This window comes from Leopardus geoffroyi, chromosome C3, assembly GCF_018350155.1.
Source record: "Leopardus geoffroyi isolate Oge1 chromosome C3, O.geoffroyi_Oge1_pat1.0, whole genome shotgun sequence".
Classification (NCBI taxonomy): domain Eukaryota; kingdom Metazoa; phylum Chordata; class Mammalia; order Carnivora; family Felidae; genus Leopardus; species Leopardus geoffroyi.
The window spans coordinates 1,018,775-1,032,753 of record NC_059338.1 but is presented as its reverse complement, the minus strand read 5'-3'; the positions used below and the strand labels follow the sequence as shown (position 1 = coordinate 1,032,753).

At 62.9% G+C, this 13,979-nt stretch overlaps 1 protein-coding gene across 1 annotated transcript in view; it reads left to right on the top strand.

The window, feature by feature from the left end:
• KCNN3 (potassium calcium-activated channel subfamily N member 3) overlaps positions 1–13,979 on the top strand; it is a 127,294-nt gene that overhangs the window by 23,768 nt on the left and 89,547 nt on the right.

Below are 13,979 nucleotides of genomic sequence, written 5' to 3'. Positions count from 1 at the left end.
GGAGAGGGTGTGCAATCACAGCTCAGGGCCCCCAAGGGGTCTCCTTTCGGTCGTGGGGGCCGCTCCTGTTCCGGCGCCCACTCGCGGAGCCTGGGAACAGGGTGGGCGGGTGCGCACGTCACCACCCGGCCTCCGGAGGGCGCCGATCGCGGTTCCCTCTGTGGCAGTAGCCGCGTGCTGGCGGGCTCATCTCGGGGACAAGTGGACTCGGCAGCCAGCGCACCTGCTCGGCCACCACCCTCTGTGCCCTGCGCCTGTCTCAGCCGAGGGGCCGCTGGGTCTTGCTGCCCTTTTCCCCGAGGGGGTACCACCTTGCTGGCCCCTTGGCTGTGGCCAGAGACCCCGCCGCGGTCATGCACATGGAGGGCGGGGGCGGGGGGCTGAGAGTGCTCCTGTCTGTCCTCTCTCGGGCTGCCCCGGCGCTCGCTCGCTTCTTAATTGGAAAATTAATTCCATGAACATTAATGGAGTTTTTCTCACACACCGGGCGCTGTGCTAAGTGCTGGAGGCTGGGGAGAAACCGAAAGATGACAAGAGTTCTGGTTCCTGCACTCGAAGAGGTCACGGCCTGCTCCGCGGTCCTTACTGCACTCAGATGGTCTCCCCGGGAGGAGGCGGACAAGAGGAGGCCGCTCGGGAGGGTCGGGCGGCAGGGGCAGCGAGCCCACAGCTGGGTCTTGAAGGCCGGGAGGGGAAGGTCTGTGGCCTGAGCGAGGTGAGCAGGGGTCACATCATGCAGGTGCCGTGCTCAGGGGATCCAGCTTTCTCCTGGAGGCCCCGGGGAGCCACGGAGGGATTTGGGCCGAGGGGCGGCACATTAGTGTTTGCTATGAACAACGTGGAGTGTGTGTGGTTCACAGAAGGAGCGCAGGGGTCTCTGGACCTGGATTCCAGATCTAGACCCAGCAGCTCAGGGACCTTGGCCAAGTCCTGGCTAGTAACACCGGCCAGCTCCAGCGAGGACATTCTCCAGAGCCGTGACCCTTTGTTCCGTACGTGTCCGTCCACCTCTGGCCACCTGGCCCATGTCTCCCGGCTGTCCCACACACTCCCAGCTGGTGGCAGCTGGACGGAGCCGGATGACTTCCCCCAACCCCCGTGGCTCACGTCACCTGGCCCCTTACGGTTCCGCAGGGACGCTCCCCACACCCGCAGCCCAGGGCCCAGCTGGGCTTCTGCAGGGAGACAGTTGGTTCCCCTGGGCCCCCGGCCCCTGGCCCCAGTGACACAACAGTGGACTGGGAGGGGCTGCCCGGAAGCTAGGGGCACCTCGGAGTGACCTCGGTGCCTCAGGAGAGCCATCCTGTTCCTCCACGCCGACCTGGTTAAGGCTTGTCACCGTCTGCACTGGGTGCCGGGCCCCAGCCTCCAGTCCTCCTGCCCGGCCCCGAGCACCGCGCAGAGAGGACGGCTGTGGGGGAGGACGGGCTCTCCTCCACGAGCATCATCCCTCTGCTGTTTGTTAGCCCTGGCGCTGGCCCCACAGCTTCCCCAGGGCAAGGAGCCGGGTGGGGCTGCTTGGGGTCTCTGCTCACAGGTTATGCTTAGCGGCTGAGAGGATGGGTTCGGAACAAGTGAGTATCTGTTTAGTCAGTGAGATGAGGAAAATAAAGGTGGCTCAGGACCCCCGCCCCCACCCCACCCTCCTGTCCATGGACCCCCACCCCACCCCTCTGCCCCAAGACCCCCCAACCCCCTGTCCCTGGACCCCCACCCCACCCCTCTGCCCCAGGACCACCCCACCCCACCCCTCTGCCCCAAGACCCCCCAACCCCCTGTCCCTGGACCCCCACCCCACCCGCTGACCCAGGAACCCCCAACCCCTGTCCCTGGACCCCCACACCACCACTCTGCCCCAGGACCCCCCACCTCCCGTCCCTGGACCCCCACCCCACCCACTGACCCAGAAACCCCCCCACCCCACCCCTCTGCCCCAGGACCCCCCTACGCCCTGTCCCTGGACCCCCACCCCACCCGCTGCCCCAGGATCCCCCAACCCCTGTCCCTGGACCCCACCCCACCCCGCTGCCCCAGGACCCCCCACCCCCTGTCCCTGGACCCCCACCCCACCCCGCTGACCCAGAAACCCCCCCACCCCACCCGCTGCCCCAGGACCCCCAACCCCGGTCCCTGGACCCTCACCCCACCCCTCTGTCCCAGGACCCCCCTATGCCCTGTCCCTGGACCCCCACCCCACCCCTCTGCCCCAGGATCCCCCAACCCCCTGTCCCTGGACCCCCACCCCACCCCTCTGCCCCAGGACCCCCCACCCCACCCCGGCCCCACCATAAGTGCACTTTACCACCTGGATGCTCAGACCTGTGATGGGGTAGTTCAGCTTGATTCTGCCTCCTTGGGAATTTGGCGTGTATTTCATTCATTCACTCATTCATTCATTCATTCATTCACTCATCAGGCCCTGTGTGAGGTAATGGGACAGAGAGACAAACGGGACACAGACCCTGCACAGAAGAGTCTAGGGTCTGGGGTGACCACCCACGGGAGCCCCGGGGCTGTGGAGCCTGGGGAGCTTATTCAGACCAGGAACCCTGAGCTGACGATCGTCACCTCTGTTCTTGGGACACAGGGAAATGGACACAGTGCAGGGGGGAGGCCACGTGGGTACGGAGAGCAAGGCAGGGCCGGGGAGGGGCACGTGGCAGGGAGGAGGCAGCAAGCGCTCCAAGACGTGCCCCACTCAGCACCCCAGACCCCGCTGTGGCTCGTAGCCATGGCCACCCAGGACCCACAGAAGGACAGGCCCACGTGGTGGCTCAGCCCCGCCCTGGCAAGTCGGCCATAGACGGCTCACTTCCTGCTTGGTGCCTCAGTTTCCCATCCGTAAAATGAGGCCCCTGGAGGGGGATCTTGGCGATCAGCTCGGGACTAACGTCCTGGGCCCGGCGCAGGGCGCGGTAGACACGGGGCAGGGGGTCCTCGAGCGGACGGCACCGTGTCCCCGTCGCCATGTGAGCGACACCTCGAAGGGGCTGTGGGAGGCCTGCCATCTCCTCGCTCTCCCAGCCCAACACCGGAGGCAGGGGGTCTGGCCTCTACGTTTGCCTGTTTTTCTGGTGTGGACGTATTCTTCTCCGAGTTTCTGGTTTTGCTTTTTCTTTCCGTCAGTGAGAGATGCTCAAGGTACAGGATGAGTCTCACGGCAGACGTGACTGCTCCCGGGCACACCTGCCTCCAAGCGCCCGCACACGCTGTTCTGCCTGCCTGGTGGCCCGCTGCCCGCCCGCTGAAGCCCGGGGGTCACGTTCCCAAGGGTCCCACGCAGGTCACACTCACGGGCTTGTACAGAAAACAATGTTGGGAGATTTGGGGCCCCCGCCTGTGTGACCTCGGGGAATTGTGCAAATATCCCAAGCCTCAGTTTTCCCATCTCTGAGATGGGAGTGGCCCTCCCTGCCTCCCCGAAATCAAATAGGAAACCTGGCCAAAAAATGCTTTGTAAGCAGGAGAACCCTAAGCAGATACCCAGGACGCAAGTACTCGGTAGCAGATGCATTCTGATACTCGGTCCTCTCCAGAGTTACAGCCTCCTGGGTGCTGAGAAATTCAAGTCACCGAGGGCTCAGGCAGGCGTGAGATTGTCCGTAACAGATGGGGTCACCTGAAAGGGAAGCCGGGTAATCGAGGTTAACGCAGGCGCCGTGACACCGCCTCGCTGAAAACTGTGTCCGCTGATGATGCCGTGATCCAGACACGAGGCCTGTGCGGAGCCTGAGCAGGGGCCCTGGCCCAGGTCTGCGAATCCCAGCCCCCGCCTCTGTGTGGTGGGTGTGGAGGCTGGGAGGCGTGGGCCGGAGGGGCAGGGCCGGCCCCCACGTCTCTCAGACCCTGTGGCAGTGGATCACACGATTCACTGTCTACACAGGGAAACTTTGGTATCACGTTAATTGTTACTGTTCCTGTCGATGGTGGCGGGTGACGGGCGCACACCGGCCCCCGGCCCCGGGGTGCCCGCTCGCCCCTCGCACAGACCGTAAACGCCGGGGCCCGGGAGCGGAGTGTTTCCACGTGCACTCTCTGGTCTTCTCACGGGAAGTCTGGAAGGAAGAGAGGACTCTTCCTCTGCCTGGTGGGTGTTAAGGACAGTGACGGAACCGTACGGACGGCGTGGCCTGGCTTCCCGGGGGCCGGCCCCACGCGGAGGCGTCCGCTGGCTGGAGTCGGGGGCTCCGTGCCTGCGGAGACAATGAGCCGGCAGCTGTGGCTTCAGGGAGTGGCGGCCAAGGGGCCACGGCCACGGGCAGCACGGAATCAGAAGGCTCTCGGCTTACCTCGTGATCTCAGCAAACTGCAATCACCCCGAGCCTCCTGTGTCCTCCTCATTTGTCAAGTGGGGACCACAGTTGTGCTGAGGCTCGAGTGACGCCTGTGTGACAGCGGTAGACTCAGGCCTGACGCGTCCATCCTCGTAGAGTTTGAATCTGGGGTCGGTCCCTGGAAGAGCGCCCTGCGGGGACCGCGGGGTCCCCCCGCAGCGGCTCTGATGCGAACCCGCTGGGGCGGGTGAGCGCCTGCCTGAGGTCCGGGCTGCAAGTCCCTGCAGGAAGGAAGCAGATGCGATAAGTACCTAGAGGGGCTGAGACCCCCGGCTCCCCGAGGTGTGGCAGGCCGTCTGGGCGGCGGGACCCCGGCTCTGCACACACGGGCGGGAGGCTCTGGGCTGACGGCTCCTCCGACCACGTTGGTGCCAGAGAGAGGGGGCAGGAGGACGCGGGAAAGTCGGAGGGTGCCGCCTCCGTCCGCGCCGGCCTGCACACGCAAACGCTGGGACTCACGCAGCCCAGCCGGTCCCTGCACGGCCATCCCTCCACGTCCGTGCGGCGTCCCGTGCGCAGGAAGAAGAACCCAGAAGAGGGTCTCTCTGTTGGGGACTAGAGCTTGTTTTAGTCCCCTCGGCCACCTTATGGTGCAGAACTTTACTTATTTTCCCAGAAGTTATTTCTCTGATTTGCCCTGAAACAGCCTCGGCAGGAACACCTGCTCCCCAGACGGGGTCGGTCCCCGCGGACAGATGGCAGTGAGTCACGCAGGGTCCTGCCCGACAGGCGGCGACAGGCGGGTGGGGCAAACACTGGCCCAGCTTCTGGAGACTTAGGGCCAGGTTAGCGCTTTCTGTTATGGCTGTGTGGCCTTGGGCGGGACAGAGCCCCTCTCTGGGCCTCACTTTCCTGGCCTGGAGTGGGGTGGGGGGCAGCTCGCCTAGAAGGCCCCCTCCAGCTGAGTCCCAGCATCTGGCCGAGGACCTGCTGCCTCCGTGCCCCGGGGGGACGTGGCCGTGGAGGTGCCCTCAGCGTCCTGCTCCCGGCTGCCTGGGTGCTCAGGGGGCGCACGGACAGGCTCTTCCTTAGCTGGGAGGCTCCAGAATGGCCTTCAGGCAGCCCGAGGAGCCTGCGGGCGGTTGTTTTTCTCACCGTGTGGGATTCCCGGGCGTCTTAAAATTTTCATTCGGCCCAGACATTGCTAGGCTCGGGATGGTTCTGCCCCGTGTGGGGGCGGAGATGGTTCGCCTCCGGGCACCAGGCAGGCAGTGGGGTTCCCTGATGGGGCTGGAAGGGGATGTGAGCCTCTGGTGTAGGCAGAGGCAAGATCACAGGGCAGAGGAGGGACGAGATGGCAGGCCGGTGAGGCTGCGGTGAGGGGCACAGGTGGGTCCGTAGGCCTCACTTGGCATTTTTGAAACCAAAACCCGCTTCTGTGCCTGCCGGGAGACGCGGCCCGCCCACCGGAGGTGAACTGGTTCATTGCAGCTGGCTGCCAGAGCCGCTGTGGAGGGGCCGCGAGTCTGGCCCGCTACCTGGGTGGACGGGAGGCGACAGGCCCGGCCCGGGCACGCTCGGTTCGAGCTGGGAGCCCAGCACGCACACAGCTTCCTGCAGGGCAAGGTGCTTTCTCGCTGTTTTATTGGTTTGGGGCCAGACAGGTTTTAATAAGAGCAAATAAAACGACTTCGAAGCCAGTCACACAGAACGCACAGTTATTTGTTTCACACATTGTGGAACACGTAAGAAGATAGGGGCTCCTGCTGGCCGGAAGAAACATGGGGACCACGACCTTGGTGGGGGCGCCGTGGCCGTCTGCAGGGGAAGCCCTCGCGGTGACAGGGACAGGAGACAGAGCGGGGCTCTGCCGCACGCCGGCGCGGAAGGGTTGAGTGGCCGTCTGTAACTCAGGGCCCGGGGCTGCCGGGACCAACCGGGCACGTGTGCCCCTCCTGACACGCCCCTGGTGGCGGGTGAGCACCTGTCAACGCGGGAGGAGGCTGTCACAGCCCGGAGCGCTCGCCTCCTCACGGGCGGCGGGGAAAGAAGGGTAACGAGGGGCACAGTGTTTGTGGGAGAAGGAGGCAGAGCCGCCGGGTGAGAAAGCGGGAGGTGGTGTCCAGGACGGGGTGGCCCGGGGGGCCCCAGCACCCAGGTTCTGAGCTCAACGCAGGCTGGTGTTCGATGGGGGCTGAGCCGGCCTCTAGGGCCTCTGTGTCCTCACACGGAGCGAAGTGTGGCGACTAGCTGATCTCCCAGGATGCCTCCAGGCACGGCGTTCTGTGTTGCGTGTGTGTCTAGGGGAGGGTGTCGAGAGTGAGGACTTTTGGCACAGGCGTCTGCGACGCCACAGTCAGAGCAAGGCTTCGCCCAAGGACAGCGCTCGAGAAGGCCGAATCCAGGTCTCTGAAACAGTCAGAGCCTTCCGAAGTGGAGACGGGCGGCCTTGACAGGGAGTGAGCTCCCTGTCCCTGGAGGTAGTCAAGCCGACTGAATGACCATGTGCTGGGACTCTTACAGAGAGGCCTGGGCTATTTAACTAGGCTTTTAAGTTTCCTTTTCACTCTTAGGTTCTGGGCCTCCACTACTCACGTGCACAGTTGCCCACTTGGCAGTGTCTCCTGCAGGCTGTGATGGTGGCCCCGGCTTTCCGGAATGTTCTTGTGCGCCTGGTGCAGCAGCTCTCATCCCTGGCTGCGCATCAGAATCACCGAAATATTCAAAATTTAACATGTCAGTGTCCAGGCCTCACCAGCAGACACTCTGATTTAATTGTTCTGGAGTGAGTCCAGGGCCCCTCGGGCCTAGATGGGGAGGGACTGTGGTGCCTGGCGGGCGAGCTTTCCCCCACCCCGTACTGCCTGATGGGGGGTGGGGGACAGAAGCCCCGGGTTTCGCTCTGCCTTGCTGGAGGGCTCCAGTCTGAGGCCGTCTGGGCCCCTCCACACCCAGCCCCCCAGCAAACATCGGTGAGGTGCCGACTGTGTCTGGAAGAGTCGGGCCGTCCTCGGAGCGGTTGGAAAGACCCCGTCGTGCGCGTTTCCACCGGCCACGTGGCAAGCACGTAATGTAAAATTTGATTGCATTGCACGGAATCTTTGCCAACGTTGTAAGTGGGGCAGGGAAATAAATTAGAGAAGCGGGCGGGAGAGAATTCATGATACGCCAGTTCCCCTGTGCTCAGACCTTGTAAAGAAAAGTATCTCCTTAATTGGAATTATGTTTGTGGCCTTGGGGGTGACCCGTCTGACTTGATATTTTGGTGCCATAGTCTCCCAAGTGACCTTTTTCCCTTCCTTGGGGCGTCAGGCAGCGGGAGAGCCAGGGCCCGGGGTGGGTCATTTCCTCCTAATTGGTGTCCTGGCCGTCATGCCGGCTTCGCTGAGCATCACACGGCCCCCTCCGCTCAGCCCCGAGTGTCCTTGTTGTCAACCGCGTGGTGTCCCTTACACGCCAGGTTCCATCCCCTTCTGGGAATGACAAGGCAGAGGCCACGGAGAAACGCTCCAGGCCAACTTGACTCGGTGGGTTTTATTCGCGGACAGCTGGCTTCCCTCACTGGCCACCTCCCCGCCTGCCCGCCCCACACCAGGCGGGCCCGGCTGCACTTGCTGGGCTGGCGCAGACCCCCCGCCTGACCTGAGGCTGCTGGGGTCTGTTGCGCCAGAAGGTGACCGAGGCTCAGCGGTGACGTGGCTGGGGCCCCGTCGGGGCAGGTGACACGGGGCTAACCCCCGCGGGAAGGCCTGGAAGGCGCCTTCTCATCCCTGCCGTCCTCCAGTCCCAGCGCTCCCGGGGGGGGGGGGGGGGGGGGGGGGGGAGCCAGCACAGACCTTTGGTTCCTGCTTCCCACGCTGGAATCCAGCCGCCGCCTCCGCCTCCTCCTCCTCCTCCTCCTCCTCCTCCTCCTCCTCCTCCTCCTCCTCCTCGCTCAGGGCTGCTGAGCAAGCGTCCCGGGCCCCAGAGGGTCGCTCGGAGTCGCCCCAGCACCTGGCCGTGCAGCGCACAGTCAGCGTCAGCCGCCGCCCTCCCTGCGCCCTGCTTCCTGTGTCCGGAAAGTCAGGGAGCAAGTGTCTGCTGCCTGACGCACCTCGCCATGTGCCCCCTTCCTTTGAATACTCCACGTTCGGCTGACACTTGCTGGCCTGCCGCGTGCCCGACCACACCCTCCACGCGCGGAGGCGGACAGATCGGAAACTCCGCCTCCCCCCCCCCCCCCCCCCCCCCTCGGCTGGGGCATCCACCTTGACGGTCGAGCCAGCGCACATCGGTGGGCAAACTGGCCTTCCCAGCGGAGGTGCGGCTGACCTGGCGATACGGGCGGTTCTGGGGCCCAGGCGGGCTGGGGGCCTGCTGGGTGCAGGGATCACCCCGCATGGCATCTGGGTCGTGAACCGAGCAACACCCCAAGATTGAGGACGGGCGAGGAGCCGTCTTCCCGCCCGGCCCCCGTCAGCTGGCCCACAGCGTCCCTGCGGCATCTGGGTCCGAGAGGAGGGTGACCCGTGTGGCCTCGGCTCTGTGCTCCCGGGGAATATGTCTCACGCACCCGAGCCGCGGTGGGGGACCCGGAACAGGGAAGCGAGGGAGGCCGCAGGGGCTGAGCCCCCCATCCGGCCCCGGGGTCTGGTCAGACACGCCTCAGCCACCCCACGACTCCCGGCGCAGGGCCGGCCCGGGGCCTGTGTCCTCGGCGAGTCGCATCTCCGGAGAGAAGGTGCCTCGGGCACTCCTCGCCCCACGTTCAGGACATCGGCTCAGGGTCACGCCCCTGGTCACGCCCCACGTTCAGGACGCCGGCTCAGGGCCACGTCCCCTGGTCACGCCCCACGTCCAGGGCGTCGGCTCAGGGCCACGTCCCCTGGTCACGCCCCACGTTCAGGACGTCGGCTCACGGTCACGCCCCCTGGTCACGCCCCACGTTCAGGACGTGGGCTCAGGGTCACGCCCCGGTCGCTAGAGGGGCCGCCTGCCGGTGTTTGTCCCGCCCCCCCGGCTTCTGCCCGTTTCTGACCGTCCCAGCCCAGCGTCTCCAGGCCCGGCCCACCTGCCCCTTCCTCGGCCGGGTGGGATCCAGGCTCAGCAGGCCGGGGCAACGGGCTGAGTACCCCGCACGGGGCCCGGCCGCGGCCAGGTGCTCAGCACGTGTGCCCAGTGTGACCGGAGGGCACGCATGTTCGGCCCTTTCTGAGCTGCCGGTGCCGGGGGCGCGTCCGGCTTCCGTTGGCGAAGAAGGAGTCTGTCCCCGTGGCTCCTCTCGCTTCGCCCCATGCGTGCGGGTGCAGGTGCTTGAGACCCGGCCTGCAGAGAAGGAGGCCAGAGAGCTTACGCGACAGGTCCAGTGTCCCACGGCCGGGGGGCGGCAGAGCCGGGACTTGAATTCTGGTCTTTCGAACTTTCGGAGGCTCGGGAGGACCTTCTCTGTCCGCGGCCTTGTTCTGTGGAGAAGACGGCGTGGGCGACGTTGCTGCTGACCGCTGCTCACCGTCCGGTCAGGTACAGAGGTGGGAAAAGGGACGAGGGCAGACGTGCTGGGGTGGCCCCGTGACCCGCGTGCTCAGCCGGCGGCCGTCAGGCCCAAAGTGAATCACAACATGGGGGCTCCAGCCGGCGACACAAGCCATCAGCGGACCACATATGTATGAGGGTACACACGCGCTTGCACACTCCGCGCACGCACGGCCGCACGCGCACACCCATGCGCGCGCGCGCGCACACACACACACACACTTTGGGGCTGTCAGCTTGCTTGGGGAGGTGCCCGCACACCCTTGTCCTGGTTAAGCTGGTATTTGTGCCCCAGGACTCTGTTTTTCTGTCATTTTCAAGTGTCCCAAATGATCAAGGACATTTAGAACTTCAGTGTCTCTGGGAAGATGTGCTGTAATCGTGACGATTCTGGCAGGCAACGAGGCGGCTCGGAAGCCGGGGAACACAGGCCCCCACGCTCCACCCAGCCTTGGGGCAGGCGGTCGGGCAGTCCCGAGGGTCCTCACGGCAGAGACTGGAGGCCAGCAGGGCCCCACCGCGGGGCAGACAGGGTGCTGGGGCCCGGCAGGACTCGGAGTCTGGAGGAATCCTGGCTTCTTGAAGCCTGCTCGCCCGGTGAGCTGACTTCTCCAAGCCTCAGTTTCCTCCTCCACAATAGCGGGTTGATGATACTGCTGTGGGTACCGTGTAGCACAGGCAGATGTCGTAACGAGGGGTCGCAGGTCTGGGAAGGGCTGGCTGGTGGTTGGGGGTGGCTTGCGGGCATTTGGCACACGTTCCCACTCGGCCACGAGTCCCTCTGTGGCCCCTGATGGCGGTGGCTGGCCTGTGCAAGGATGGCTGGAGCTAACTCACGTGGTGGGGTGAAGAATAGAAACATCTGGAATCCTGGGGGGCTCAGGTCATGACCTCATGGTTCGTGGGTCCGAGCCCTGCGTCGGGCTCTGTGCTGACGGCTCGGAGCCTGGAGCCTGTTTCGGATTCTGTGTCTCCCTCTCTCTCTGCCCCTCCCCTGCTCTGTCTCTGTGTCTCTGTCTCTCTGTCTGTCTCTCTCTGTCAAGAATAAATAAATAAACATTAAAAAAGAAAGAATAGGGGCGCCTGGGTGGCTCAGTCGGTTAAGCGTCCGACTTTGGCTCACGTCATGATCTCACAGTTCATGAGTTTGAGCCCCCACGTCAGGCTCCATGCTGACAGCTCAGAGCCTGGAGCCTGCTTTGGATGCTGTGTCTCCCTCTCTCTCGGCCCCTCCCCTGCTCTGTCTCTGTGTCTCTGTCTCTCTGTCTCTCTCTGTCTCTCTCTGTCTCTCTCTCTCTGTCAAGAATAAGTAAATAAACATTAAAAAAGAAAGAATAGGGGCGCCTGGGTGGCTCAGTCGGTTAAGCGTCCGACTTCGGCTGAGGTCATGATCTCACGGTTCGTGAGTTCGAGCCCCGCGTCGGGCTCCGTGCTGACAGCTCAGAGCCTGGAGCCTGCTTCGGATGCTGTGTCTCCCTCTCTCTCGGCCCCTCCCCTGCTCATGCTTTGTCTCTCTCTGTCTCAAAAATAAATAAAAACATTAAAAAAAATTATTAAAAAAAGAAAGAAAGAATAATCTGGTATGTAGCTAAAATCTGGGTTAGTTGTGTGACCTTGGAAAAGTCTCTCTTATTCTCTGTTTTTTGTTTTTTGTGTTTTTTTTTTTTTTTTAATCAGTAATGGAGACATTGTGGGGTTGTCTGTAGGGTGAGGATGTGAGGTAGTTTGTGTAGAAGCCTGGTCTGGGAGCTGGTACACAGTCGGTGCTCAATAAATGTCAGGGAAAAGTAAAAGTTCTGTTAAGTAATTTCAAGAAGCACTTATTAAGCACCTGTTGTGGTCAGAGGCCGGAGGTCACCCAGCACGGACACAGTGTCCCTGGTTCTCAGGCTCTCCCCGAGCTTGTGAGCCTCATGCCGTGGTCGTGTACTCTGATGCTTTATATAGCGGGGTCCTGTATTTGCGGTCTTTTTCACATTAAAAAAATAAAACATTTAAAAATAATTGGAAATACCGTCTATGCAGCTTTGTGGCCGGAGTTTTTCACTTGATGTTGTACCATGAGCTTTTCCTCTTCAAACGTTCTCTGCAGAAGTGGTTTTCGCTGGCTGCCTAGTGGTCTGTCACTGGCTATTCCCAAATGTATTTAACCACTCTGATAGTGTTGGGCATTTAGGAATAAATGGCTTAAAAATGGCTCATCTGTTGGGATTGAGTCCCTAAGAATTCCGTGTATGAAGGGTCACTACTGTGTCGTTGAACAGCTCTGAGTTGCAGAGTCGCCCAGCTGAGGGGCCCCCATCCCCCTGGCCTATCAGTCCCTGTGGCCCCTCAGCAGGGAGGCGAGTACCCCCACGTGCCGTCCAGCCGCTGCCTCGCTGGCTGCCGTCGCCGGAATACTGTATTAATCTCAAGCTTCGCTGGATGGACTTCAGGCAGCAAAGAAAAGATGACAATTCAACGTTTGACAAGTAGGAAACATATCTAGTCCAGCCATTCTGATGTATTTTCCGGCTGGTAAACGTGTCAATGGTTTACTTTTTGTGGACGCGTCATAGAGAATGCGAGGAAATCTGCAAAGTCGTGAGGGTCCCGCTGCTCCGGGGCTGGGTGAACACAAGGGGAGGGGGCGGGGGGGAGTCGCCTCTTATGTGACGGTTCTGAGTTTGAGAACGAAAGGAAGAGGCTCGAAGGAGGAGACCCCTCCCTCCACCTCTTCCTCTAGACGTGATGCAAATAGACTTGGAGTCTGATTTTAGCGATTTCTGCCAAAAGAAATAAATTAGAGGGTGAAATGTGCTGCTGACCGCAAACCCTTCCCAGCCAAGGCCTGATGTTCCCCAGATGCCCTCAGACCCCTTGGAGGGAGAAGTGAGGGTCATTTCTGAGTCGAGAGCGCTGTGCGCTGTCCCCGCCGGCCCCTGTAGGCTGGTTTGTCTTCTAACGCAGTCTGAGTTCAGTGCCCGCTCCCTTCAGCCCTCCGGAGGCCCGGCGCGTGGGCTTGGCCGGCGTCTCAGGCACCGGGTCGCGGTTTCGAAGGGAGGACCCTTCCTGAGGGCTGTCCCTGTGCCCCGCGTGCTCCATGCCCTCCCTGCAGCCGTGGACGTGTGTGTGGGCCCGTGAGTGCGGGCTGCTCTTGGGTACGTCGTGGGCCCTGGAGGCTCAGTGACCGAGCGGGGGACTTCCTGCAGCGGGCGCACGGACCCGCCCGGTGTCCGCCGCTGGAGCTTGTGCGTAAGCCGCGTGGGAAGGCCTGGCGTGCAGGGCACTCCCCGGACACCCTGCGGCCCTGGCGCGGTGTCACTCGTGTAGCGGGCGCTCAAGAAATGAGACGTGGTGGAAACCGTCACGAATGAATGAATGAACTATTTCGTGAGTCCTCCCTTGAGTCTCCAGCGCCAGCTTGTGCCTGGCACAAAGTGGGCCCCATAGTTGTATCACGTAAACGAGCGGTGGGTCGACGGGCCCCAGGAGAGGCTCCCTCCGTCAGCCTGCGGGGGTGGGGTGGGAGCGTGGCTTTGGGTGCCTGCTGGCACAGGCCCTCCGCTCGCCCCAGTGCTTCCGTCCTGGACGACACCGTCTGACCCCGCAGACCCGAGCCCCCTGTCTGCCCCTGAAACTCTCTGGGACGGTGAGGTCTCCTCCCTCGAGCCCGGCTCGGCCGTGGGTTTGGCAGTCCGTCACACCCTGCCTTCGAAATACCTCCGTTCCCGTCGAGCCATTGTTTAGATCTGCTTAAGTGGGTCCGGCCTTCCCTTCCGCCGTTTCTTGTCACGGGGACGGCCCAAAGGCCGCGGGCAGGGCTCTGGGCTCGAGCCCGAGACCTTGGCTCTGAACTCTGGCACGAGGCACTCCCCCTGCGCCTCTACCTGTAACGTCTGTACGGTCGGGAGAGAGGCCAGGGGTGTCGCGGTGATGGCCAAGAGCGGACGCATGAAGCCGCCTTGTGAGCTGTAACGTGCTTTAGGGAAATCAGGCGTGGTGATGCGCCGTGGCCGGTGAGCACAGGGCGTTTGTTCATGGCGTGCGTCTCTCGGCAGTGAGTGCCGCCCGGCTCTCGTCCGCTACCTCTGCTCGGGCTGTGTTCCCATCCTCCCTTGGGACCGGAGTCCTCCCTACTTCCTGGCTCCCAAACGCCCAGGAGGGCGGTGAGGCCCAGCCTGGACGCCCCAAATTTGCAGGGGATGTGACCTG